This window comes from Pristiophorus japonicus, unplaced genomic scaffold, assembly GCF_044704955.1.
Source record: "Pristiophorus japonicus isolate sPriJap1 unplaced genomic scaffold, sPriJap1.hap1 HAP1_SCAFFOLD_99, whole genome shotgun sequence".
Lineage (NCBI taxonomy): Eukaryota > Metazoa > Chordata > Chondrichthyes > Pristiophoridae > Pristiophorus > Pristiophorus japonicus.
Window position 1 is genome coordinate 2,023,968 of NW_027254919.1, and position 18,885 is coordinate 2,042,852.

At 41.5% G+C, this 18,885-nt stretch overlaps 19 non-coding genes across 19 annotated transcripts; all 19 read right to left on the minus strand.

Moving 5' to 3' along the window:
- Positions 1-483: 483 nt before the first annotated feature.
- Positions 484-555, minus strand: trnaq-uug (transfer RNA glutamine (anticodon UUG)). Its single transcript has one exon. It is a non-coding gene; the product is annotated as a tRNA-Gln (tRNA).
- A 1,221-nt stretch (positions 556-1,776) lies between these two features.
- trnaq-cug (transfer RNA glutamine (anticodon CUG)) lies at positions 1,777-1,848 on the minus strand. The gene has a single exon. It is a non-coding gene; the product is annotated as a tRNA-Gln (tRNA).
- Positions 1,849-2,430: 582 nt separating this feature from the next.
- trnaq-cug (transfer RNA glutamine (anticodon CUG)) lies at positions 2,431-2,502 on the minus strand. Its single transcript has one exon. It is a non-coding gene; the product is annotated as a tRNA-Gln (tRNA).
- Positions 2,503-3,732: 1,230 nt separating this feature from the next.
- trnaq-cug (transfer RNA glutamine (anticodon CUG)) lies at positions 3,733-3,804 on the minus strand. The gene has a single exon. It is a non-coding gene; the product is annotated as a tRNA-Gln (tRNA).
- Positions 3,805-5,025: 1,221 nt separating this feature from the next.
- Positions 5,026-5,097, minus strand: trnaq-cug (transfer RNA glutamine (anticodon CUG)). Its single transcript has one exon. It is a non-coding gene; the product is annotated as a tRNA-Gln (tRNA).
- Positions 5,098-5,679: 582 nt separating this feature from the next.
- trnaq-cug (transfer RNA glutamine (anticodon CUG)) lies at positions 5,680-5,751 on the minus strand. Its single transcript has one exon. It is a non-coding gene; the product is annotated as a tRNA-Gln (tRNA).
- Positions 5,752-6,972: 1,221 nt separating this feature from the next.
- On the minus strand, positions 6,973-7,044 carry trnaq-uug (transfer RNA glutamine (anticodon UUG)). Its single transcript has one exon. It is a non-coding gene; the product is annotated as a tRNA-Gln (tRNA).
- Positions 7,045-7,628: 584 nt separating this feature from the next.
- Positions 7,629-7,700, minus strand: trnaq-cug (transfer RNA glutamine (anticodon CUG)). Its single transcript has one exon. It is a non-coding gene; the product is annotated as a tRNA-Gln (tRNA).
- A 1,221-nt stretch (positions 7,701-8,921) lies between these two features.
- trnaq-cug (transfer RNA glutamine (anticodon CUG)) lies at positions 8,922-8,993 on the minus strand. The gene has a single exon. It is a non-coding gene; the product is annotated as a tRNA-Gln (tRNA).
- Positions 8,994-9,575: 582 nt separating this feature from the next.
- trnaq-cug (transfer RNA glutamine (anticodon CUG)) lies at positions 9,576-9,647 on the minus strand. Its single transcript has one exon. It is a non-coding gene; the product is annotated as a tRNA-Gln (tRNA).
- Positions 9,648-10,868: 1,221 nt separating this feature from the next.
- Positions 10,869-10,940, minus strand: trnaq-cug (transfer RNA glutamine (anticodon CUG)). The gene has a single exon. It is a non-coding gene; the product is annotated as a tRNA-Gln (tRNA).
- Positions 10,941-11,523: 583 nt separating this feature from the next.
- Positions 11,524-11,595, minus strand: trnaq-cug (transfer RNA glutamine (anticodon CUG)). Its single transcript has one exon. It is a non-coding gene; the product is annotated as a tRNA-Gln (tRNA).
- Positions 11,596-12,157: 562 nt separating this feature from the next.
- Positions 12,158-12,229, minus strand: trnaq-cug (transfer RNA glutamine (anticodon CUG)). The gene has a single exon. It is a non-coding gene; the product is annotated as a tRNA-Gln (tRNA).
- Positions 12,230-13,457: 1,228 nt separating this feature from the next.
- trnaq-uug (transfer RNA glutamine (anticodon UUG)) lies at positions 13,458-13,529 on the minus strand. Its single transcript has one exon. It is a non-coding gene; the product is annotated as a tRNA-Gln (tRNA).
- Positions 13,530-14,750: 1,221 nt separating this feature from the next.
- On the minus strand, positions 14,751-14,822 carry trnaq-cug (transfer RNA glutamine (anticodon CUG)). The gene has a single exon. It is a non-coding gene; the product is annotated as a tRNA-Gln (tRNA).
- Positions 14,823-15,403: 581 nt separating this feature from the next.
- On the minus strand, positions 15,404-15,475 carry trnaq-uug (transfer RNA glutamine (anticodon UUG)). Its single transcript has one exon. It is a non-coding gene; the product is annotated as a tRNA-Gln (tRNA).
- A 584-nt stretch (positions 15,476-16,059) lies between these two features.
- On the minus strand, positions 16,060-16,131 carry trnaq-cug (transfer RNA glutamine (anticodon CUG)). The gene has a single exon. It is a non-coding gene; the product is annotated as a tRNA-Gln (tRNA).
- Positions 16,132-16,714: 583 nt separating this feature from the next.
- trnaq-uug (transfer RNA glutamine (anticodon UUG)) lies at positions 16,715-16,786 on the minus strand. The gene has a single exon. It is a non-coding gene; the product is annotated as a tRNA-Gln (tRNA).
- Positions 16,787-17,348: 562 nt separating this feature from the next.
- trnaq-uug (transfer RNA glutamine (anticodon UUG)) lies at positions 17,349-17,420 on the minus strand. Its single transcript has one exon. It is a non-coding gene; the product is annotated as a tRNA-Gln (tRNA).
- Between the last annotated feature and the right edge of the window lie 1,465 nt (positions 17,421-18,885).

The following is an 18,885-nucleotide window of genomic DNA, read 5'->3' on the forward strand; positions in this document are numbered from 1 at the left end:
CAGTTTCACCTATTTACGGTCTGTTAATTATCGATGCAGAGCAATTCACACAGATGCCGTTGAGGCTATGGGTTCTCAAATAGCTGTTTCTGTTTCAAACTGTTCAGCACAGATTGTACTTCAGTCTTGCCAGGTAAAAGGTGTGTTAGCATTGCAATGCATTCATGCAAAATGCTTGGCATGAAAAGAAAATGCAACGTTTTGTTGAGTGCAATCCATGCATTTCAAAAGGCATTGCGTTTATTCATGCTGCGGAGTGCATATTGCACAGATAATCTCAGCACACATTGTGCAGGCAAAGGCAGCATTCAACAGCAAACTAAGTTTTCCTCTGCTGATTGGAACAGGTAACTGCCGGTTGAACACACGATTTGAAAACTCGACTTGCAGATCAAGCATCAATGACAAAGGCAACAAAACTGCCAAACAGCAGCCTTCTACATGCTTGGTCCAAATTTTCAGCATCTGGGACAACAAACATTCAGGTTCCACCAAGATTTGAACTCGGATCGCTGGATTCAAAGTCCAGAGAGCTCACCATTACACCATGGAACCAACTATGCCAAAATATTTGAAAGCTTTCTCAAAATCTGCCAAATCAATTCCAACATTACACTTTGGATTGTCCTTTTTGCATTCACAGCATCAGTTTCACATATTTACGGTCTGTTAATTATCAATGCAGAGCAATTCACACAGATGCCGTTGATGCAATGGCTTCTCATAATATCTGTTTCTATTTCACACTGTTCAGCACAGATTGTACTTCAGTCTTGCCAGGTAAAACGTGCGTTGGCATTGCAATGCATTCATGCAAAATGCTTGGCATGAAAAGAAAATGCAACGTTTTGTTGAGTGCAAACCATGTACTGCATGCATTTCAAAAGGCGTTGCATTTATTCATCCTGAGGAATGCATATTGCACAGATAATCTCAGCACACATTATGCAGCATGAAACAGCAAACTAATTTTTCCTCTGCTGATTGGAACAGGGAACTGCCGGTTGAACACACGATTTGAAAACTCGACTTGCAGATCAAGCATCAATGTCAAAGGCAACAAAACTGCAAACCTGCAGTTTTTTACTTGTTTGACCTGAATTTCCAGCAGCTGGGACAACAAGCATTCAGGCTCCCCTGAGATTTGAACCAGGATTGCTAGAGTTTAAAGTCCAGAGTGATCACCATTTCACCATGGAATCAACTACAGTCGTCCATTTGAAACATTCCTCAAAATGTACAAAATCAACTCCAACATTACACTTTGGATTGAAATTTTTGCATTCACAGCGTCAGTTTCACCTATTTACGGTCTGTTAATTATCGATGCAGAGCAATTCACACAGATGCCGTTGAGGCTATGGGTTCTCAAATAGCTGTTTCTGTTTCAAACTGTTCAGCACAGATTGTACTTCAGTCTTGCCAGGTAAAAGGTGTGTTAGCATTGCAATGCATTCATGCAAAATGCTTGGCATGAAAAGAAAATGCAACGTTTTGTTGAGTGCAATCCATGCATTTCAAAAGGCATTGCGTTTATTCATGCTGCGGAGTGCATATTGCACAGATAATCTCAGCACACATTGTGCAGGCAAAGGCAGCATTCAACAGCAAACTAAGTTTTCCTCTGCTGATTGGAACAGGTAACTGCCGGTTGAACACACGATTTGAAAACTCGACTTGCAGATCAAGCATCAATGACAAAGGCAACAAAACTGCCAAACAGCAGCCTTCTACATGCTTGGTCCAAATTTTCAGCAGCTGGGACAACAAACATTCAGGTTCCACCGAGATTTGAACTCGGATCGCTGGATTCAGAGTCCAGAGTGCTCACCATTACACCATGGAACCAACTATGCCAAAACATTTGAAAGCTTTCTCAAAATCTGCCAAATCAATTCCACTATTACACTTTGGATTTTCCTTTTTGCATTCACAGCGTCAGTTTCACCTCTTTGCGCTCTGTTAATTATCGATGCAGAGCAATTCACACAGATGCCGTTGAGGCAATGGCTTCTCAAATAGCTGTTTCTGTTTCACACTGTTCATCACAGCTTGTACTTCAGTCTTGCCAGGTAAATGTGTGTTGGCATTGCAATGCATTCATGCAAAATGCTTGGCATGAAAAGAAAATGCAACTTTTTGTTGAGTGCAATCCATGCTCTGCGTGCATTTCAAAAGGCGTTGCTTTTATTCCTCTTGCGAAGTGCATATTGCACAGATAATCTCAGCACACATTATGCAGGCAAAGGCAGCATGAAACAGCAAACTAATTTTTCCTCTGCTGATTGGAACAGGTAACTGCCGGTTGAACACACGATTTGAAAACTCGACTTGCAGATCAAGCATCAATGACAAAGGCAACAAAACTGCCAAACAGCAGCCTTCTACATGCTTGGTCTAAATTTTCAGCAGCTGGGACAACAAACATTCAGGTTCCACCGAGATTTGAACTCGGATCGCTGGATTCAGAGTCCAGAGTGCTCACCATTACACCATGGAACCAACTATGCCAAAACATTTGAAAGCTTTCTCAAAATCTGCCAAATCAATTCCAACATTACACTTTGGATTGTCCTTTTTGCATTCACAGCGTCAGTTTCACCGATTTACGGTCTGTTAATTATCGATGCAGAGCAATTCACACAGATGCCGTTGAGGCAATGGCTTCTCATAATATCTGTTTCTCTTTCACACTGTTCAGCACAGATTGTACTTCAGTCTTGGCAGGTAAAACGTGCGTTGGCATTGCAATGCATTCATGCATAATGCTTGGCATGAAAAGAAAATGCAACGTTTTGTTGAGTGCAAACCATGTACTGCATGCATTTCAAAAGGCGTTGCATTTATTCATCCTGAGGAATGCATATTGCACAGATAATCTCAGCACACATTATGCAGCATGAAACAGCAAACTAATTTTTCCTCTGCTGATTGGAACAGGGAACTGCCGGTTGAACACACGATTTGAAAACTCGACTTGCAGATCAAGCATCAATGTCAAAGGCAACAAAACTGCAAACCTGCAGTTTTTTACTTGTTTGACCTGAATTTCCAGCAGCTGGGACAACAAGCATTCAGGCTCCCCTGAGATTTGAACCAGGATTGCTAGAGTTTAAAGTCCAGAGTGATCACCATTTCACCATGGAATCAACTACAGTCGTCCATTTGAAACATTCCTCAAAATGTACAAAATCAACTCCAACATTACACTTTGGATTGAAATTTTTGCATTCACAGCGTCAGTTTCACCTATTTACGGTCTGTTAATTATCAATGCAGAGCAATTCACACAGATGCCGTTGAGGCTATGAGTTCTCAAATAGCTGTTTCTGTTTCACACTGTTCAGCATAGATTGTACCTCAGTCTTGGCAGGTAAAACGTGCGTTGGCATTGCAATGCATTCATGCAAAATGCTTGGCATGAAAAGAAAATTCAACGTTTTGTTGAGTGCAAACCATGTACTGCATGCATTTCAAAAGGCGTTGCATTTATTCATCCTGAGGAATGCATATTGCACAGATAATCTCAGCACACATTATGCAGGCAAAGGCAGCATGAAACAGCAAACTAATTTTTCCTCTGCTGATTGGAACAGGTAACTGCCGGTTGAACACACGATTTGAAAACTCGACTTGCAGATCAAGCATCAATGACAAAGGCAACAAAACTGCCAAACAGCAGCCTTCTACATGCTTGGTCTAAATTTTCAGCAGCTGGGACAACAAACATTCAGGTTCCACCGAGATTTGAACTCGGATCGCTGGATTCAGAGTCCAGAGTGCTCACCATTACACCATGGAACCAACTATGCCAAAACATTTGAAAGCTTTCTCAAAATCTGCCAAATCAATTCCAACATTACACTTTGGATTGTCCTTTTTGCATTCACAGCGTCAGTTTCACCGATTTACGGTCTGTTAATTATCGATGCAGAGCAATTCACACAGATGCCGTTGAGGCAATGGCTTCTCATAATATCTGTTTCTCTTTCACACTGTTCAGCACAGATTGTACTTCAGTCTTGGCAGGTAAAACGTGCGTTGGCATTGCAATGCATTCATGCATAATGCTTGGCATGAAAAGAAAATGCAACGTTTTGTTGAGTGCAAACCATGTACTGCATGCATTTCAAAAGGCGTTGCATTTATTCATCCTGAGGAATGCCTATTGCACAGATAATCTCAGCACACATTATGCAGCATGAAACAGCAAACTAATTTTTCCTCTGCTGATTGGAACAGGGAACTACCAGTTGAACACACGATTTGAAAACTCAACTTGCAGATCAAGCATCAATGTCAAAGGCAACAAATCTGCAAACCTGCAGTTTTTTACTTGTTTGACCTGAATTTCCAGCAGCTGGGACAACAAGCATTCAGGCTCCCCTGAGATTTGAACGAGGATTGCTCGAGTTTAGAGTCCAGAGTGCTCACCATTTCACCATGGAATCAACTACGGTCGCCCATTTGAAACATTCCTCAAAATCTACAAAATCAACTCCAACATTACACTTTGGATTGATATTTTTGCATTCACAGCGTCAGTTTCACCTATTTACGGTCTGTTAATTATCGATGCAGAGCAATTCACACAGATGCCGTTGAGGCTATGGGTTCTCAAATAGCTGTTTCTGTTTCAAACTGTTCAGCACAGATTGTACTTCAGTCTTGCCAGGTAAAACGTGTGTTAGCATTGCAATGCATTCATGCAAAATGCTTGGCATGAAAAGAAAATGCAACGTTTTGTTGAGTGCAATCCATGCATTTCAAAAGGCATTGCGTTTATTCATGCTGCGGAGTGCATATTGCACAGATAATCTCAGCACACATTGTGCAGGCAAAGGCAGCATTAAACAGCAAACTAATTTCTACTCTGCTGATTGGAACAGGTAACTGCCGGTTGAACACACGATTTGAAAACTCGACTTGCAGATCAAGCATCAATGACAAAGTCAATAAAACTGCCAAACAGCAGCCTTCTACATGCTTGGTCCAAATTTTCAGCAGCTGGGACAACAAACATTCAGGTTCCACCGAGATTTGAACTCGGATCGCTGGATTCAGAGTCCAGAGTGCTCACCATTACACCATGGAACCAACTATGCCAAAACATTTGAAAGCTTTCTCAAAATCTGCCAAATCAATTCCAACATTACACTTTGGATTGTCCTTTTTGCATTCACAGCGTCAGTTTCACCTCTTTACGCTCTGTTAATTATCGATGCAGAGCAATTCACACAGATGCCGTTGAGGCAATGGCTTCTCAAATAGCTGTTTCTGTTTCACACTGTTCATCACAGCTTGTACTTCAGTCTTGCCAGGTAAATGTGCGTTGGCATTGCAATGCATTCATGCAAAATGCTTGGCATGAAAAGAAAATGCAACTTTTTGTTGAGTGCAATCCATGCTCTGCGTGCATTTCAAAAGGCGTTGCTTTTATTCCTCTTGCGAAGTGCATATTGCACAGATAATCTCAGCACACATTGTGCAGGCAAAGGTAGCATGAAACAGCAAACTAATTTTTCCTCTGCTGATTGGAACAGGTAACTGCCGGTTGAACACACGATTTGAAAACTCGACTTGCAGATCAAGCATCAATGACAAAGGCAACAAAACTGCCAAACAGCAGCCTTCTACATGCTTGGTCCAAATTTTCAGCAGCTGGGACAACAAACATTCAGGTTCCACCGAGATTTGAACTCAGATCGCTGGATTCAGAGTCCAGAGTGCTCACCATTACACCATGGAACCAACTATGCCAAAACATTTGAAAGCTTTCTCAAAATCTGCCAAATCAATTCCAACATTACACTTTGGATTGTCCTTTTTGCATTCACAGCGTCAGTTTCACCGATTTACGGTCTGTTAATTATCGATGCAGAGCAATTCACACAGATGCCGTTGAGGCAATGACTTCTCATAACATCTGTTTCTGTTTCACACTGTTCAGCACAGATTGTACTTCAGTCTTGGCAGGTAAAACGTGCGTTGGCATTGCAATGCATTCATGCATAATGCTTGGCATGAAAAGAAAATGCAACGTTTTGTTGAGTGCAAACCATGTACTGCATGCATTTCAAAAGGCGTTGCATTTATTCATCCTGAGGAATGCCTATTGCACAGATAATCTCAGCACACATTATGCAGCATGAAAGAGCAAACTAATTTTTCCTCTGCTGATTGGAACAGGGAACTGCCAGTTGAACACACGATTTGAAAACTCGACTTGCAGATCAAGCATCAATGTCAAAGGCAACAAATCTGCAAACCTGCAGTTTTTTACTTGTTTGACCTGAATTTCCAGCACCTGGGACAACAAGCATTCAGGCTCCCCTGAGATTTGAACGAGGATTGCTAGAGTTTAGAGTCCAGAGTGATCACCATTTCACCATGGAATCAACTACGGTCGCCCATTTGAAACATTCCTCAAAATCTACAAAATCAACTCCAACATTACACTTTGGATTGATATTTTTGCATTCACAGCGTCAGTTTCACCTATTTACGGTCTGTTAATTATCGATGCAGAGCAATTCACACAGATGCCGTTGAGGCTATGGGTTCTCAAATAGCTGTTTCTGTTTCAAACTGTTCAGCACAGATTGTACTTCAGTCTTGCCAGGTAAAACGTGTGTTAGCATTGCAATGCATTCATGCAAAATGCTTGGCATGAAAAGAAAATGCAACGTTTTGTTGAGTGCAATCCATGCATTTCAAAAGGCATTGCGTTTATTCATGCTGCGGAGTGCATATTGCACAGATAATCTCAGCACACATTGTGCAGGCAAAGGCAGCATTAAACAGCAAACTAATTTCTACTCTGCTGATTGGAACAGGTAACTGCCGGTTGAACACACGATTTGAAAACTCGACTTGCAGATCAAGCATCAATGACAAAGTCAATAAAACTGCCAAACAGCAGCCTTCTACATGCTTGGTCCAAATTTTCAGCAGCTGGGACAACAAACATTCAGGTTCCACCAAGATTTGAACTCGGATCGCTGGATTCAAAGTCCAGAGTGCTCACCATTACACCATGGAACCAACTATGCCAAAATATTTGAAAGCTTTCTCAAAATCTGCCAAATCAATTCCAACATTACACTTTGGATTGTCCTTTTTGCATTCACAGCATCAGTTTCACATATTTACGGTCTGTTAATTATCAATGCAGAGCAATTCACACAGATGCCGTTGAGGCAATGGCTTCTCATAATATCTGTTTCTATTTCACACTGTTCAGCACAGATTGTACTTCAGTCTTGCCAGGTAAAACGTGCGTTGGCATTGCAATGCATTCATGCAAAATGCTTGGCATGAAAAGAAAATGCAACGTTTTGTTGAGTGCAAACCATGTACTGCATGCATTTCAAAAGGCGTTGCATTTATTCATCCTGAGGAATGCATATTGCACAGATAATCTCAGCACACATTATGCAGGCAAAGGCAGCATGAAACAGCAAACTAATTTTTCCTCTGCTGATTGGAACAGGTAACTGCCGGTTGAACACACGATTTGAAAACTCGACTTGCAGATCAAGCATCAATGACAAAGGCAACAAAACTGCCAAACAGCAGCCTTCTACATGCTTGGTCTAAATTTTCAGCAGCTGGGACAACAAACATTCAGGTTCCACCGAGATTTGAACTCGGATCGCTGGATTCAGAGTCCAGAGTGCTCACCATTACACCATGGAACCAACTATGCCAAAACATTTGAAAGCTTTCTCAAAATCTGCCAAATCAATTCCAACATTACACTTTGGATTGTCCTTTTTGCATTCACAGCGTCAGTTTCACCGATTTACGGTCTGTTAATTATCGATGCAGAGCAATTCACACAGATGCCGTTGAGGCAATGGCTTCTCATAATATCTGTTTCTCTTTCACACTGTTCAGCACAGATTGTACTTCAGTCTTGGCAGGTAAAACGTGCGTTGGCATTGCAATGCATTCATGCATAATGCTTGGCATGAAAAGAAAATGCAACGTTTTGTTGAGTGCAAACCATGTACTGCATGCATTTCAAAAGGCGTTGCATTTATTCATCCTGAGGAATGCCTATTGCACAGATAATCTCAGCACACATTATGCAGCATGAAACAGCAAACTAATTTTTCCTCTGCTGATTGGAACAGGGAACTACCAGTTGAACACACGATTTGAAAACTCGACTTGCAGATCAAGCATCAATGTCAAAGGCAACAAATCTGCAAACCTGCAGTTTTTTACTTGTTTGACCTGAATTTCCAGCAGCTGGGACAACAAGCATTCAGGCTCCCCTGAGATTTGAACGAGGATTGCTCGAGTTTAGAGTCCAGAGTGCTCACCATTTCACCATGGAATCAACTACGGTCGCCCATTTGAAACATTCCTCAAAATCTACAAAATCAACTCCAACATTACACTTTGGATTGATATTTTTGCATTCACAGCGTCAGTTTCACCTATTTACGGTCTGTTAATTATCGATGCAGAGCAATTCACACAGATGCCGTTGAGGCTATGGGTTCTCAAATAGCTGTTTCTGTTTCAAACTGTTCAGCACAGATTGTACTTCAGTCTTGCCAGGTAAAACGTGTGTTAGCATTGCAATGCATTCATGCAAAATGCTTGGCATGAAAAGAAAATGCAACGTTTTGTTGAGTGCAATCCATGCATTTCAAAAGGCATTGCGTTTATTCATGCTGCGGAGTGCATATTGCACAGATAATCTCAGCACACATTGTGCAGGCAAAGGCAGCATTAAACAGCAAACTAATTTCTACTCTGCTGATTGGAACAGGTAACTGCCGGTTGAACACACGATTTGAAAACTCGACTTGCAGATCAAGCATCAATGACAAAGTCAATAAAACTGCCAAACAGCAGCCTTCTACATGCTTGGTCCAAATTTTCAGCAGCTGGGACAACAAACATTCAGGTTCCACCGAGATTTGAACTCGGATCGCTGGATTCAGAGTCCAGAGTGCTCACCATTACACCATGGAACCAACTATGCCAAAACATTTGAAAGCTTTCTCAAAATCTGCCAAATCAATTCCAACATTACACTTTGGATTGTCCTTTTTGCATTCACAGCGTCAGTTTCACCTCTTTACGCTCTGTTAATTATCGATGCAGAGCAATTCACACAGATGCCGTTGAGGCAATGGCTTCTCAAATAGCTGTTTCTGTTTCACACTGTTCATCACAGCTTGTACTTCAGTCTTGCCAGGTAAATGTGCGTTGGCATTGCAATGCATTCATGCAAAATGCTTGGCATGAAAAGAAAATGCAACTTTTTGTTGAGTGCAATCCATGCTCTGCGTGCATTTCAAAAGGCGTTGCTTTTATTCCTCTTGCGAAGTGCATATTGCACAGATAATCTCAGCACACATTGTGCAGGCAAAGGTAGCATGAAACAGCAAACTAATTTCTACTCTGCTGATTGGAACAGGTAACTGCCGGTTGAACACACGATTTGAAAACTCGACTTGCAGATCAAGCATCAATGACAAAGGCAACAAAACTGTCAAACAGCAGCCTTCTACATGCTTGGTCCAAATTTTCAGCAGCTGGGACAACAAACATTCAGGTTCCACCGAGATTTGAACTCGGATCGCTGGATTCAGAGTCCAGAGTGCTCACCATTACACCATGGAACCAACTATGCCAAAACATTTGAAAGCTTTCTCAAAATCTGCCAAATCAATTCCAACATTACACTTTGGATTGTCCTTTTTGCATTCACAGCGTCAGTTTCACCGATTTACGGTCTGTTAATTATCGATGCAGAGCAATTCACACAGATGCCGTTGAGGCAATGACTTCTCATAACATCTGTTTCTGTTTCACACTGTTCAGCACAGATTGTACTTCAGTCTTGGCAGGTAAAACGTGTGTTGGCATTGCAATGCATTCATGCATAATGCTTGGCATGAAAAGAAAATGCAACGTTTTGTTGAGTGCAAACCATGTACTGCATGCATTTCAAAAGGCGTTGCATTTATTCATCCTGAGGAATGCCTATTGCACAGATAATCTCAGCACACATTATGCAGCATGAAAGAGCAAACTAATTTTTCCTCTGCTGATTGGAACAGGGAACTGCCAGTTGAACACACGATTTGAAAACTCGACTTGCAGATCAAGCATCAATGTCAAAGGCAACAAATCTGCAAACCTGCAGTTTTTTATTTGTTTGACCTGAATTTCCAGCACCTGGGACAACAAGCATTCAGGCTCCCCTGAGATTTGAACGAGGATTGCTCGAGTTTAGAGTCCAGAGTGCTCACCATTTCACCATGGAATCAACTACGGTCGCCCATTTGAAACATTCCTCAAAATCTACAAAATCAACTCCAACATTACACTTTGGATTGATATTTTTGCATTCACAGCGTCAGTTTCACCTATTTACGGTCTGTTAATTATCGATGCAGAGCAATTCACACAGATGCCGTTGAGGCTATGGGTTCTCAAATAGCTGTTTCTGTTTCAAACTGTTCAGCACAGATTGTACTTCAGTCTTGCCAGGTAAAACGTGTATTAGCATTGCAATGCATTCATGCAAAATGCTTGGCATGAAAAGAAAATGCAACGTTTTGTTGAGTGCAATCCATGCATTTCAAAAGGCATTGCGTTTATTCATGCTGCGGAGTGCATATTGCACAGATAATCTCAGCACACATTGTGCAGGCAAAGGCAGCATTAAACAGCAAACTAATTTCTACTCTGCTGATTGGAACAGGTAACTGCCGGTTGAACACACGATTTGAAAACTCGACTTGCAGATCAAGCATCAATGACAAAGTCAATAAAACTGCCAAACAGCAGCCTTCTACATGCTTGGTCCAAATTATCAGCAGCTGGGACAACAAACATTCAGGTTCCACCGAGATTAGAACTCGGATCGCTGGATTCAGAGTCCAGAGTGCTCACCATTACACCATGGAACCAACTATGCCAAAACATTTGAAAGCTTTCTCAAAATCTGCCAAATCAATTCCAACATTACACTTTGGATTGTCCTTTTTGCATTCACAGCGTCAGTTTCACCGATTTACGCTCTGTTAATTATCGATGCAGAGCAATTCACACAGATGCCGTTGAGGCTGTGGGTTCTCAAATAGCTGTTTCTGTTTCAAACTGTTCAGCACAGATTGTACTTCAGTCTTGCCAGGTAAAACGTGTGTTAGCATTGCAATGCATTCATGCAAAATGCTTGGCATGAAAAGAAAATTCAACGTTTTGTTGAGTGCAAACCATGTACTGCATGCATTTCAAAAGGCATTGCATTTATTCATCCTGAGGAATGCATATTGCACAGATAATCTCAGCACACATTATGCAGGCAAAGGCAGCATGAAACAGCAAACTAATTTTTCCTCCACTGATTGGAACAGGTAACTGCCGGTTGAACACACGATTTGAAAACTCGACTTGCAGATCATGCATCAATGACAAAGGCAACAAAACTGCCAAACAGCACCCTTCTACATGCTTGGTCCAAATTTTCAGCAGCTGGGACAACAAACATTCAGGTTCCACCGAAATTTGAACTCGGATCGCTGGATTCAGAGTCCAAAGTGCTCACCATTACACCATGGAACCAACTATGCCAAAACATTTGAAAGCTTTCTCAAAATCTGCCAAATCAATTCCAACATTACACTTTGGATTGTCCGTTTTGCATTCACACCGTCAGTTTCACCTATTTACGGTCTGTTAATTATCGATGCAGAGCAATTCACACAGATGCCGTTGAGGCTATGGGTTCTCAAATAGCTGTTTCTGTTTCAAACTGTTCAGCACAGATTGTACTTCAGTCTTGCCAGGTAAAACGTGTGTTCGCATTGCAATGCATTCATGCAAAATGCTTGGCATGAAAAGAAAATGCAACGTTTTGTTTAGTGCAATCCATGCATTGCGTTTATTCATGCTGCGGAGTGCATATTGCACAGATAATCTCAGCACACATTATGCAGGCAAAGGCAGCATGAAACAGCAAACTAATTTTTCCTCTGCTGATTGGAACAGGTAACTGCCGGTTGAACACACGATTTGAAAACTCGACTTGCAGATCAAGCATCAATGACAAAGGCAACAAAACTGCCAAACAGCAGCCTTCTACATGCTTGGTCCAAATTTTCAGCAGCTGGGACAACAAACATTCAGGTTCCACCGAGATTTGAACTCGGATCGCTGGATTCAGAGTCCAGAGTGCTCACCATTACACCATGGAACCAACTATGCCAAAACATTTGAAAGCTTTCTCAAAATCTGCCAAATCAATTCCAACATTACACTTTGGATTGTCCTTTTTGCATTCACAGCGTCAGTTTCACCTCTTTACGCTCTGTTAATTATCGATGCAGAGCAATTCACACAGATGCCGTTGAGGCAATGGCTTCTCAAATAGCTGTTTCTGTTTTACACTGTTCATCACAGCTTGTACTTCAGTCTTGCCAGGTAAATGTGCGTTGGCATTGCAATGCATTCATGCAAAATGCTTGGCATGAAAAGAAAATGCAACGTTTTGTTGAGTGCAAACCATGTACTGCATGCATTTCAAAAGGCGTTGCATTTATTCATCCTGAGGAATGCATATTGCACAGATAATCTCAGCACACATTATGCAGCATGAAACAGCAAACTAATTTTTCCTCTGCTGATTAAAACAGGGAACTGCCGGTTGAACACACGATTTGAAAACTCGACTTGCAGATCAAGCATCAATGTCAAAGGCAACAAAACTGCAAACCTGCAGTTTTTTACTTGTTTGACCTGAATTTCCAGCAGCTGGGACAACAAGCATTCAGGTTCCCCTGAGATTTGAACCAGAATTGCTAGAGTTTAGAGTCCAGAGTGCTCACCATTTCACCATGGAATCAACTACGGTCGCCCATTTGAAACATTCCTCAAAATCTACAAAATCAACTCCAACATTACACTTTGGATTGATATTTTTGCATTCACAGCGTCAGTTTCACCTATTTACGGTCTGTTAATTATCGATGCAGAGCAATTCACACAGATGCCGTTGAGGCTATGGGTTCTCAAATAGCTGTTTCTGTTTCAAACTGTTCAGCACAGATTGTACTTCAGTCTTGCCAGGTAAAACATGTGTTAGCATTGCAATGCATTCATGCAAAATGCTTGGCATGAAAAGAAAATTCAACGTTTTGTTGAGTGCAAACCATGTACTGCATGCATTTCAAAAGGCATTGCATTTATTCATCCTGAGGAATGCATATTGCACAGATAATCTCAGCACACATTATGCAGGCAAAGGCAGCATGAAACAGCAAACTAATTTTTCCTCTGCTGATTGGAACAGGTAACTGCCGGTTGAACACACGATTTGAAAACTCGACTTGCAGATCAAGCATCAATGACAAAGGCAACAAAACTGCCAAACAGCAGCCTTCGACATGCTTGGTCCAAATTTTCAGCAGCTGGGACAACAAACATTCAGGTTCCACCGAAATTTGAACTCGGATAGCTGGATTCAAAGTCCAAAGTGCTCACCATTACACCATGGAACCAACTATGCCAAAACATTTGAAAGCTTTCTCAAAATCTGCCAAATCAATTCCAACATTACACTTTGGATTGTCCTTTTTGCATTCACAGCGTCAGTTTCACCTCTTTACGCTCTGTTAATTATCGATGCAGAGCAATTCACACAGATGCCGTTGAGGCAATGGCTTCTCATAATATCTGTTTCTGTTTCACACTGTTCAGCACAGATTGTACTTCAGTCTTGGCAGGTAAAACGTGCGTTGGCATTGCAATGCATTCATGCATAATGCTTGGCATGAAAAGAAAATGCAACGTTTTGTTGAGTGCAAACCATGTACTGCATGCATTTCAAAAGGCGTTGCATTTATTCATCCTGAGGAATGCCTATTGCACAGATAATCTCAGCACACATTATGCAGCATGAAACAGCAAACTAATTTTTCCTCTGCTGATTGGAACAGGGAACTGCCGGTTGAACACACGATTTGAAAACTCGACTTGCAGATCAAGCATCAATGTCAAAGGCAACAAAACTGCAAACCTGCAGTTTTTTACTTGTTTGACCTGAATTTCCAGCAGCTGGGACAACAAACATTCAGGCTCCCCTGAGATTTGAACGAGGATTGCTAGAGTTTAGAGTCCAGAGTGATCACCATTTCACCATGGAATCAACTACGGTCGTCCATTTGAAACATTCCTCAAAATGTACAAAATCAACTCCAACATTACACTTTGGATTGAAATTTTTGCATTCACAGCGTCAGTTTCACCTCTTTACGCTCTGTTAATTATCGATGCAGAGCAATTCACACAGATGCCGTTGAGGCAATGGCTTCTCATAATATCTGTTTCTGTTTCACACTGTTCAGCACAGATTGTACTTCAGTCTTGGCAGGTAAAACGTGCGTTGGCATTGCAATGCATTCATGCATAATGCTTGGCATGAAAAGAAAATGCAACGTTTTGTTGAGTGCAAACCATGTACTGCATGCATTTCAAAAGGCGTTGCATTTATTCATCCTGAGGAATGCCGATTGCACAGATAATCTCAGCACACATTATGCAGCATGAAACAGCAAACTAATTTTTCCTCTGCTGATTGGAACAGGAAACTGCTGGTTGAACACACGATTTGAAAACTCGACTTGCACATCAAGCATCAATGACAAAGGCAACAAAACTGCCAAATAGCAGCCTTCTACATGCTTGTTCCAAATTTTCAGCAGCTGGGACAACACACATTCAGGTTCCACCGAGATTTGAACTCGGATAGCTGGATTCAGAGTCCACAGTGCTCACCATTACACCATGGAACCAACTATGCCAAAACATTTGAATGCTTTCTCAAAATCTGCCAAATCAATTCCAACATTACACTTTGGATTGTCCTTTTTGCATTCACAGCGTCAGTTTCACCGATTTACGCTCTGTTAATTATCGATGCAGAGCAATTCACACAGATTCCGTTGAGGCAATGGCTTCTCAAATAGCTGTTTCTGTTTCAAACTGTTCATCACAGCTTGTACTTCAGTCTTGCCAGGTAAATGTGCGTTGGCATTGCAATGCATTCATGCAAAATGCTTGGCATGAAAAGAAAATGCAACGTTTTGTTGAGTGCAATCCATGCTCTGCATGCATTTCAAAAGGCGTTGCTTTATTCCTCTTGTGAAGTGCATATTGCACAGATAATCTCAGCACACATTGTGCAGGCAAAGGCAGCATTAAACAGCAAACTAATTTTTCCTCTACTGATTGGAACAGGAAACTGCCGGTTGAACACACGATTTGAAAACTCGACTTGCAGATCAAGCATCAATGACAAAGTCAACAAAACTGCCAAATAGCAGCCTTCGACATGCTTGGTCCAAATTTTCAGCAGTTGGGACAACAAACATTCAGGTTCCACCGAGATTTGAACTCGGATCGCTGGATTCAAAGTCCAGAGTGCTCACCATTACACCATGGAACGAACTATGCCAAAATATTTGAAAGCTTTCTCAAAATCTGCCAAATCAATTCCAACATTACACTTTGGATTGTCCTTTTTGCATTCACAGCATCAGTTTCACATCTTTACGGTCTGTTAATTATCAATGCAGAGCAATTCACACAGATGCCGTTGAGGCAATGGCTTCTCATAATATCTGTTTCTATTTCACACTGTTCAGCACAGATTGTACTTCAGTCTTGCCAGGTAAAACGTGCGTTGGCATTGCAATGCATTCATGCAAAATGCTTGGCATGAAAAGAAAATGCAACGTTTTGTTGAGTGCAAACCATGTACTGCATGCATTTCAAAAGGCGTTGCATTTATTCATCCTGAGGAATGCATATTGCACAGATAATCTCAGCACACATTGTGCAGGCAAAGGCAGCATTAAACAGCAAACTAATTTCTACTCTGCTGATTGGAACAGGTAACTGCCGGTTGAACACACGATTTGAAAATTCGACTTGCAGATCAAGCATCAATGACAAAGGCAACAAAACAGCCAAACAGCAGCCTTCTACATGCTTGGTCCAAATTTTCAGCAGCTGGGACAACAAACATTCAGGTTCCACCGAGATTTGAACTCGGATCACTGGATTCAGAGTCCAGAGTGCTCACCATTACACCATGGAACCAACTATGCCAAAACATTTGAAAGCTTTCTCAAAATCTGCCAAATCAATTCCAACATTACACTTTGGATTGTCCTTTTTGCATTCACAGCGTCAGTTTCACCGATTTACGGTCTGTTAATTATCGATGCAGAGCAATTCACACAGATGCCGTTGAGGCAATGGCTTCTCAAATAGCTGTTTCTGTTTCACACTGTTCATCACAGCTTGTACTTCAGTCTTGCCAGGTAAAACGTGCATTGGCATTGCAATGCATTCATGCATAATGCTTGGCATGAAAAGAAAATGCAACGTTTTGTTGAGTGCAAACCATGTACTGCATGCATTTCAAAAGGCGTTGCTTTTATTCCTCTTGCGAAGTGCATATTGCACAGATAATCTCAGCACATATTGTGCAGGCAAAGGTAGCATGAAACAGCAAACTAATTTCTACTCTGCTGATTGGAACAGGTAACTGCCGGTTGAACACACGATTTGAAAACTCGACTTGCAGATCAAGCATCAATGACAAAGTCAACAAAACTGCCAAACAGCAGCCTTCTACATGCTTGGTCCAAATTTTCAGCAGTTGGGACAACAAACATTCAGGTTCCACCAAGATTTGAACTCGGATCGCTGGATTCAAAGTCTAGAGTGCTCACCATTACACCATGGAACCAACTATGCCAAAACCTTTGAAAGCTTTCTCAAAATCTGCCAAATCAATTCCAACATTACACTTTGGATTGTCCTTTTTGCATTCACAGCGTCAGTTTCACCTCTTTACGGTCTGTTAATTATCAATGCAGAGCAATTCACACAGATGCCGTTGAGGCAATGGATTCTCATAATAGCTGTTTCTGTTTCAAACTGTTCAGCACAGATTGTACTTCAGTCTTGCCAGGTAAAACGTGTGTTAGCATTGCAATGCATTCATGCAAAATGCTTGGCATGAAAAGAAAATGCAACGTTTTGTTGAGTGCAATCCATGCATTTCAAAAGGCATTGCGTTTATTCATGCTGCGGAGTGCATATTGCACAGATAATCTCAGCACACATTGTGCAGGCAAAGGCAGCATGAAACAGCAAACTAATTTCTACTCTGCTGATTGGAACAGCTAACTGCCGGTTGAAAACTGGACTTGGAGATCAATCATCAATGACAAAGGCAACAAAACTACCAAACAGCAGCCTTCCACATGCTTGGTGCAAATTTTCAGCAGCTGGGACAACAAACATTCAGGTTCCACCGAGATTTGAACTCAGATTGCTGGATTCAAAGTCCAGAGTGCTCACCATTACACCATGGAACCAACTATGCCAAAACATTTGAAAGCTTTCTCAAAATCTGCCAAATCAATGCCAACATTACACTTTGGATTGTCCTTTTTGCATTCACAGCGTCAGTTTCACCTCTTTACGCTCTGTTAATTATCGATGCAGAGCAATTCACACAGATGCCGTTGAGGCAATGGCTTCTCAAATAGCTGTTTCTGTTTCACACTGTTCATCACAGCTTGTTCTTCAGTCTTGCCAGGTAAATGTGCGTTGGCATTGCAATGCATTCATGCAAAATGCTTGGCATGAAAAGAAAATGCAACTTTTTGTTGAGTGCAATCCATGCTCTGCGTGCATTTCAAAAGGCGTTGCTTTTATTCCTCTTGCAAAGTGCATATTGCACAGATAATCTCAGCACACATTGTGCAGGCAAAGGTAGCATGAAACAGCAAACTAATTTCTACTCTGCTGATTGGAACAGGTAACTGCCGGTTGAACACACGATTTGAAAACTCGACTTGCAGATCAAGCATCAATGTCAAAGGCAACAAAACTGCAAACCTGCAGTTTTTTACTTGTTTGACCTGAATTTCCAGCAGCTGGGACAACAAACATTCAGGCTCCCCTGAGATTTGAACGAGGATTGCTAGAGTTTAGAGTCCAGAGTGATCACCATTTCACCATGGAATCAACTACGGTCGTCCATTTGAAACATTCCTCAAAATGTACAAAATCAACTCCAACATTACACTTTGGATTGTCCTTTTTGCATTCACAGCGTCAGTTTCACCTATTTACGGTCTGTTAATTATCGATGCAGAGCAATTCACACAGATGCCATTGAGGCTATGGGTTCTCAAATAGCTGTTTCTGTTTCAAACTGTTCAGCACAGATTGTACTTCAGTCTTGCCAGGTAAATCGTGTGTTAGCATTGCAATGCATTCATGCAAAATGCTTGGCATGAAAAGAAAATGCAACGTTTTGTTGAGTGCAATCCATGCATTTCAAAAGGCATTGCATTTATTCATGCTGCGGAGTGCATATTGCACAGATAATCTCAGCACACATTGTGCAGGCAAAGGCAGCATTAAACAGCAAACTAATTTCTACTCTGCTGATTGGAACAGGTAACTGCCGGTTGAACACACGATTTGAAAACTCGACTTGCAGATCAAGCATCAATGACAAAGGCAACAAAACTGCCAAACAGCAGCCTTCTACATGCTTGGTCCAAATTTTCAGCAGCTGGGACAACAAACATTCAGGTTCCACCGAGATTTGAACTCAGATCGCTGGACTCAGAGTTCAGAGTGCTCACCATTACACCATGGAACCAACTATGCCAAAACATTTGAAAGCTTTCTCAAAATCTGCCAAATCAATTCCAACATTACACTTTGGATTGTCCTTTTTGCATTCACAGCGTCAGTTTCACCTCTTTACGCTCTGTTAATTATCGATGCAGAGCAATTCACACAGATGCCGTTGAGGCAATGGCT